Below are 7,949 nucleotides of genomic sequence, written 5' to 3'. Positions count from 1 at the left end.
TCTCCTTCTCTGGAGGTTTTTAAACAGGGTTGGATGGCCATCTTTTGGAAATACTGTAGCTGTGTATTCCTGCATGGTAGGAGGTTGAAGAAGAAAGCCCTTGTGACGTCTTTCAACTCTACAACTCTGTGATTCTATGAAGATTTGCAAGGTGAAATGTTCCTCATCCCTGATACAGACAGAATATGATGATTACAGACAGAACATACTGAATAAACATGCACAGGACTGCAATGTTATTAATTTACTTACTTATATTGTTTGCCTGCTACCTTAGGACAAGGTTTTCAGAAAAGACTACAAATACACCAAAAAATGCAATTTAAAGTTTGATAACATTTTTAAAGAATGTAGATAGATGATAGATGGATGGATGGATAGATAGATAGATAGATAGATAGATAGATAGATAGATAGATAGATAGAGTTATGAAACCCTTACAAGAAGAATCCTGGACTAATAAGATTCTTCACAGTTTAGGACTTACATATGGTTGGGTTTTTTTTACATTTTACATATGGTTTTTTTTGTACAGAAAACAGCATTTTCTGACCAGCAAGCAGTATTTCTATGCAGAAATATTACACCCTCCACAGAAGAAGCTGTTTCCTACACAGAAAATGCAATACCTGGAGTACTGTTCTGCACAAAATTCACATCTGTGTGATTTGTATAGAAAGGGGAATTTTCTGCACAGAAAACTACTTTTTCCATGCAGGAATTATTATTATTATTATTATTATTATTATTATTATTATTATTATTATTATTATTATTGGGTTTTTTGGGGGGTGGTTCGGGCTATGTGACCACGTTCCAGAAAAGTTTCTTCCTGACGTTTCGCCAGCATCTGTGGCTGGCATCTTCAGAGAATGCTTTGCCTGGAAAAAATTGGGTGTATATATACTGTGTGAGCCTGCGAAGGCAGGAGTGATTTGCATGTTTCTTGTTCTGTGTATACACAGTATATATACACTCAATTTTTCCAGGCAAAGCATTCTCTGAAGATGCCAGCCGCAGATGCTGGCGAAACGTCAGGAAGAAACTCTGCTAGAACATGGCCACATAGCCTGAAAAACCCACAAAAAACTATGGATGCCAGCCATGAAAGCCTTTGACTTTACATTATTATTATTAGTAGTAGTATTAGTATTATTATTATTGCATAGATTCCCTGCTTGGTCATGGAAACTCAGTGGGTGACTCTCTCTCTGAAAGGCACACCACTGTGTATGAATTTTGCACAGAATCAGCCCTGAATTACAAATAGTCTTTGAACACTGCATGATAAGAAGAGAATTGCTAAAATTACCTGAAGAAATGTTCAAGAAAGTCAGTGGAATGAGAGGAAAAGGCAGGAGAGAAAGAGTAGAACCTTTTGGATTATAATGTTCCAAATCTCCCGCTAGCCTAGTCATGCTGGCTCAGGGATAGGGATAGAAGGAACATTTCTGCAACTCCAGGAGACAAGGAGAGGTTCAAAAAATAGTCCCAAAATATGTTTCTTGAGTGTCAGAAAACCCAGATAAGAAGAAACTCAGACTAATGAGAATCTCCACAGTTCAGGACTTTGTCTCTTCCTTACAGACAAATTGGCAGAATATGTCTATTTGCTTTTCATCCATCTCTTTCTCACCTACTGCTCTGTCACTTTTCTCTTTTGAGATGGGACTGTAGCTCCCCAGTCTCTAGTTTGACTTTGCAAGCAAAAGGCAAAATAGTTTTCATTTTTATAGATTGAGAAGTACACTCTTCAGCCTTTTGCCTGAAAAGTAGATGCTAGCTCCCAGAGATACACAGCCCCAATGCAAAAGAGAAAAGTGACAGAGACGGCATGAGAAAATAGTTTTGTTTTGTTTTGTTTTTCCAAACTGGATTTCAGAAGAGGGCCAAGATGGTGCAATGGTTTGAGTGTTACACTGTTAGACACACTTCATGACTTACTCTGTACAAACTTTGTATTTGTGTGTGTGTGTATGTGTTTTTTTTTTCTTTCTCCCAGAGGAAAAACATTTTGTGTGGAGGAAACAGTAAATGGCTGGAATTATTGTTTATTTCAAGAAGTAATTTAGAGAAGAATTGCACTCTTGCTCTGGGATTCTGGGAACTGTAGTCTCCAAAGTGATGCTCCTGAGTTCCGGAGCTAAGCTGAGGAAGAACAAGAAGATCCCAAGAGCAGGCAAAGAGAGAGAGAGAGAGAAAGAAAGAAAGAAAGAAAGAAAGAAAGAAAGAGAAAACATTGCAAGCCTTTTTACAACAGTTTGCATTGTCTGTTCTGTTTGGTAATATTTTTATTGGGATAAAGAAGAGGACTTTTCTGTTACCTGGTATGAAACATGATTATTTAGAATCTCAGCCATTATCTTCTTCGTTAACATTTGAAGACACCACTTTATGCTGGAGACTGAATCTAGGCCCTTCTACATTGAAAGCAAAGGCTGTGCAATGACACAGTGGCTTTCCCCCACCATCAGAAAAAGTAGGGTCTGGTGGTTTCCATGTTGGCAGGGCAGGAGATCTGTGCTGGTTTTTAGTTTGAGCTTTAAAACATCTATCTAAAAAGCTGAGCCAATCAGGGAAAGGACTCAGCACCTTGGATAAATTTAAGTTCGTACTAAAACTCAGAAAAGATTGACACATTGTCACCAACATAGAAGTCCCTCACCATTGGTCATCAGAAGCTATCTTCTACTAAGTGACCCTCTCCTAAGGTTTTCTTGGTAATATTTATTCAAAGGAGGTTTCCCATTTTCTTCCTCCGAGGCTGAGATGTCACCCAATGGGTTTCCATGGCTCAATATGGATTCAAACCCTGGTCTCCCTACTCTTACACTCAAACCATTACTGTTGGTTCCCTATTGAAAACAATTACTTTTAAAAAAATCTCTTTATTTTCTCACTTGCTGCTCTGTCACTTTCCCTTTTTAGGTGTGACTGCAAGTCTCTGATAGTTGCTTGTACTTTGCATGTAAAAGGCTGAAGTATGTACTTTTTTTGGGGGGGGGAGATGAAAACTATTATTTAATACAAGAAGTACAGTCTTCAGCCTTTTGCTTACAAAGTTAAAGTAGCTACTGGGGAGCTATAGTCTGGTCTCAAAATTGAAAAAGTGATAGAGCATTGGATGAGAAAGAGATGGATGAAAAGTGAGCAGACTCATTCTGGCAATTTGCCTGAAGTAAGAGACAAAGTCACAGCCAGCAGAAGGTGAAGGGAAAGAGGAATGAGAGAGAGAGAGAGAGAGAGAGAGAGAGAGAGAGATGCTAGACATGAAGAGATGCGCATGAAGCTGAGGGTCAAAGAAGACAGAAGAGAGAGTTTTTGATGGCAGCGTGTGAAAAAGGGGTTATGTATATTGAAAGGTAGCAAGCAAATAATGGCTTCAGGCCAAGTCTAACATGCATCCAAAGTGGCTAGGCTCTCTGCAAAGAAAAATAATCTGGTTGTAGCTTTCTAGATACAGCGGTGTTGTTGATCCATTCTCTAATGCTAATGTAGAAAATAATGACTGAGATTCTTAACCACCATCCATGTTTCATAACTTAACAAATCTGTAGCTATGTTGCAGAAATGCAATAAACCTCTGTTAGGGCTGATACAGACTGGCACAATACACTGGCTTCCCAGCAGCAGGGGGGAATGGTGTACAGATGACACCTGCCTTGATGCTCGCCCGACCAGCGTTGGGAAGCATTGTGGTGCTTTGGTGGCGCAGAGTTCATATTCCACATGCTCATCCTTCTTGATTTGTCTGCAGCCTTTGACACTGTTGATCACTTTCTCCTAATTGACATATTCTCTGACCTTGGGTTCTCAGACTCTGTTCTTGACTGGTTTAGATCTTACTTGTCTGGCCGATCTTTTGTAGTAGTTGCAGGAGGTCAGACTTCTTCTCCTGTTCCATTATCTGTTGGAGTTCCCCAGGGCTCTGTTCTGGGTCCCCTTCTGTTTTCTCTCTACACACTGTCCTTAGGTAAACTCATCAGCTCTTTTGGTTTTTCCTACCATCTGTATGCCGATGACACCCAGCTGTATCTTTCCACCCCTGACCTTTCTCCAAGCCTTGAACAGCAAGTCTCATCTTGCCTTACAGCTGTCTCGCATTGGATGCACCATCAGCGTTTGAAGCTCAACATGTCCAAGATGGAGTTTCTTGTCTTTCCTCCTAAGCCCACCCTTCAACACTCCTTTTCTGTCTCTGTGAACAACAGTTCTATTCAACCAGTCCAGCAAGCCCGCAGTCTTGGTTTTATCTTTGACTCTTCTCTGTCGTGTATCCCTCGGATCCAGACCACAGCCAAGGCTTGTAGATTCTTTTTGTACAATATTGCCAAAATCCGACCATATCTCTCCGCCTCTTCTGCCAAGATCCTGGACCATGCCCTAGTGATCTCATGACTCGATTACTGTAACATCCTCCTGGCCGGGCTTCCTCTTTCTCACCTCCGTCCTTTAATCTCTGTCCAGCATTCAGCTGCATGCATGATCACTTCTACCCACCGCTCTGACCACATCTCTCCTGTGTTGGCATCCCTTCACTGGCTCCCTCTCCCTTTCCGCATTCAGTATAAGCTCCTGCTGTCGACATTTAAAGCCCTCCATGGACTGGCCCCTCCTTACTTATCAGACCTTCTTTCTCCTCACCTTCCCACCAGGGCCCTCCGTTCTGGTAGTCAAGGTCTGCTGTCTCAGCCCAGGATTTCCTCTGCCCCATCCCAGATTTGCCCCTTTTCACTTGCTGCCCCTCACTCCTGGAACCTTCTTCCCCCACAAGCAAGAGCCATCACTTCTTTAACCAGCTTCAAAACAGAGTTGAAAACCATCCTGTTCAGAGAAGCCTTCCCAGGCATTGCATAATTGTCGCTTGCTATTTGATGTTCTTTTGGTGCCTGTTTATCAAACCATTTCCTGTATTGCTATGTACTGTATATGCATTATCCTACTTGAGAGTATGTATTTTCCCTGGAAAATGATTAACCATCCATTATGAAGCCAAGCCCTCCCTCCAGTCCATCTGCCTTGGTCCAGGCCTTGGAGGTAGAGAGGAACTGCTGGACCTCTTACCCTTTCCCTCCACCACTCCCTTCTCCTTCTGTGTCATGTCTTTTTAGATTCTAAGCCCGAGGGCAGGGAACCGTCTAACTAAAAAGATTATATGTACAGCGCTGTGTAAATTTACAGCGCTTCATAAATAAAGGTTAATAATAATAAGAAGAATAAGAATAAGAATAATAATACCAACAAGGTTCACGTGTGGCAGAAAAGCTGCCATTTTCCGACGCAAGAGGGAGCAGCATTTTGCTGCCTCTTTTGTGCTGGAAAAAAGTCAGAGTGCAGCCGTGGTGTGCAGTTGCCGCAGTGCCATGGCGCCCTTTTGGGCCAGTATGTTTCAGCCCTTAGTGAACTGTGAAGATGCACACCCAAACTCTGGCAATTGTGGTCAGGCATGCTTCTGAGGCACATCAGAAACCTGTAGGGCTTTAAAAAATTCTCTTAAAATTTTCACTTTAACCACATGTATTTACACACACACACAACTGTGTGTGTGTGCGTGTGTGTGTGTGTAAATACAGTATTACCATTACATTCAGTGATATATGGGAATTATGATATGAGTAACATTAATACAAAAACATTCCTAAGGATTTTGTGTGGTGTGGTATGGGAGGAGGTCAGTGGGGGGGGGGGGGTGTTTGACACCGTGAGTTACCACACCAGGTGATGCCAACCCTAGTGATGTGACTGCACTGGCTACCATTATGCAATCAACAATTATGTGTAATAATGTCACAACAACCACTAGATAAATGCTTCCCAAACTCTGGTCTTCCAGGTGCTTTGGACTTCAGCTTCCAGAAACCTCAGCCATCTTGGCCAATGGTCTCCGATTCTGGGTTTCAAAGTTCAAAACGCCTGGAAGGCTAGAGTTTGGGAATCACTGCTATAGATGAATATGAACATTGCAAACTGCTCAGTTCTATTTCTCATACGCTTAAGTCCCAGGCTGAACTCCACCCAGACTAAGTCTTGGGAAGGTTAGCTTTAAATATAAACTCAGCACAGTTTATTCCTTTTGGCTTTAGCCCAATATCAAGGGCCAATGAAAAGAGAACCACCACCTCAATTGAGCCCCGGTTTGCTCATGAGCGCAGGCGTAGAGCAGCAGCAAACAATGTTATCTGCGGCCGAGGCAGAAGCTTACTTCAAAATTTAAAATTCAACAACGCACTTTGCACAGATTGAATTCAACCCTGATTTGGAACCCTATGAGGTTCTGTGCTCCCACGGCTGTTCCAGCCCAGCTATTCTGGAATGTACACCTCTCTCTCATTGCTGCTTGTTATTTCTCTTGGAAAGTGAGTGTCACAAAGACAGAACAACACATCTCATGCCTAAACACCAAGAAGGAGGAGGTGGAGGAGGAGGCAACCTGCTAGCCATCTGCCTGGAAATCCTTTTAGGTAAGCAAAAATATGTAAAATCATATCTTCTAACTTCCCAGGCTTGCTGTAAAGCTTTCTATTCCAGCCTCCCCTTGCAGCTCTACACCATTTTTGTTTCATACATAGACAGTGCAATATTGGCTGCTATTCAACAGGGCAATCGCATACCCTCCAACTGTCCTGATTCAGCAAAGACAGCCCTGATTAATCCTCTGCTCTCCCACTTTTTCAGCTGCTTTTAAAATGTCCTAGTTTCCCTCTCCTCCTCCCACTTTCCCCCTTTGTGTTCCGCTTGCTTCAATTGCTGCAAACTGAGTTCAAAATTAGTTGCAGAGGCATCACTAAGAAGATGCAGAGAGGGTCGTACACCAAGATGGGGGTGTACACCAGGTGGGGCAGTACTCCCAGTTTGACTGGTGTTGCTGCTGGACAAGTAAGAAAGGGCATTGCCTCCCTTTGTCATCCAGCAGCAGCTGCTCCAAACCCTGAAGAGACTGTCCAGAAGCCACAGCTCTGACCCCCAGAAGTAGCTGCTGCTGGAGGGATGTGACTTTCATTAAATGGGATGTATCTACACCACATCATTATATCAGTTTCATACCACTTTGGCTTGATTCCACCCTAGAAAATTCTGGGACCTGTTAAGTTTGCAAGAGACTTCAAATGCTCTCCAAGAATGATCTAATGCTGTCATTCAAAGATGGGCACCAGACAATTCTTATGTCCTTTGTCAGAGTAAAAATCCCAAAACTCCATAAAATGGTGCCATGGCAGTTAGAAGGTTGTTAATGTGCAATCTGGATGAACCCATGGAAGCTGTCCAGGTGGAACTTGTGATAAAATATGGTGGTTATGTGTAGCATTCAACAACAATGACTAAGGTCCAAAACACATTGCAGAAATAATCCAGTTTGAGACCGCTTTAACTGCCCTGGATCAATGGTAGGGAATTCTGCAAACTATAGTTTTGTGAGACATTACACCTTTTCTGGCAGAGAGCTCTGGTGCCACAACAAATTACAATTCCCAGGATTCCCTAGCACTGAGCCAGGGCAGTTAAAGCAGTCTCAAACTGAATTATTTCTGCAGTGTGTTTTGGCCCTCAGACTCCAAGGAACCAGGATTCAATTCCCCACTCACACCCTCCGCTTGTTCCAGTTTGGATCCATCATCTTACTTTTTAAAGCTGCTTTTCAAAGGTCCCAGTTTCACGCTCTTCTTCTTACTTCCCCTCCTTCGCCCTAAAGCTTCTTTCAGGTGCTGCAAACTGAGTTCAGGAAGGATCTTGTAGCACTTTTCAGACTGACGGAAAGAAAGAATTCGGCAGCAGGAGCTTTCATAGACTTCAGTCTACTTCCTCAGATGCTTTTGGACTGAGGAAGTAGACTGAAGTCTACGAAAGCTCATGCTGCTACCTTCTTTCTTTCAGTGAGTCTCAAAGGTGCTACAAGATCTCTCTACAGACTGAAAAAAAGAGGTGGACAGCATGAGCTTTCAAAGACTTC

Source organism: Sceloporus undulatus, chromosome 6 (assembly GCF_019175285.1).
Source record: "Sceloporus undulatus isolate JIND9_A2432 ecotype Alabama chromosome 6, SceUnd_v1.1, whole genome shotgun sequence".
NCBI classification, from domain to species: domain Eukaryota; kingdom Metazoa; phylum Chordata; class Lepidosauria; order Squamata; family Phrynosomatidae; genus Sceloporus; species Sceloporus undulatus.
The sequence above is the reverse complement of the archived record's forward strand: the minus strand, read 5'-3'. Positions refer to the sequence as shown.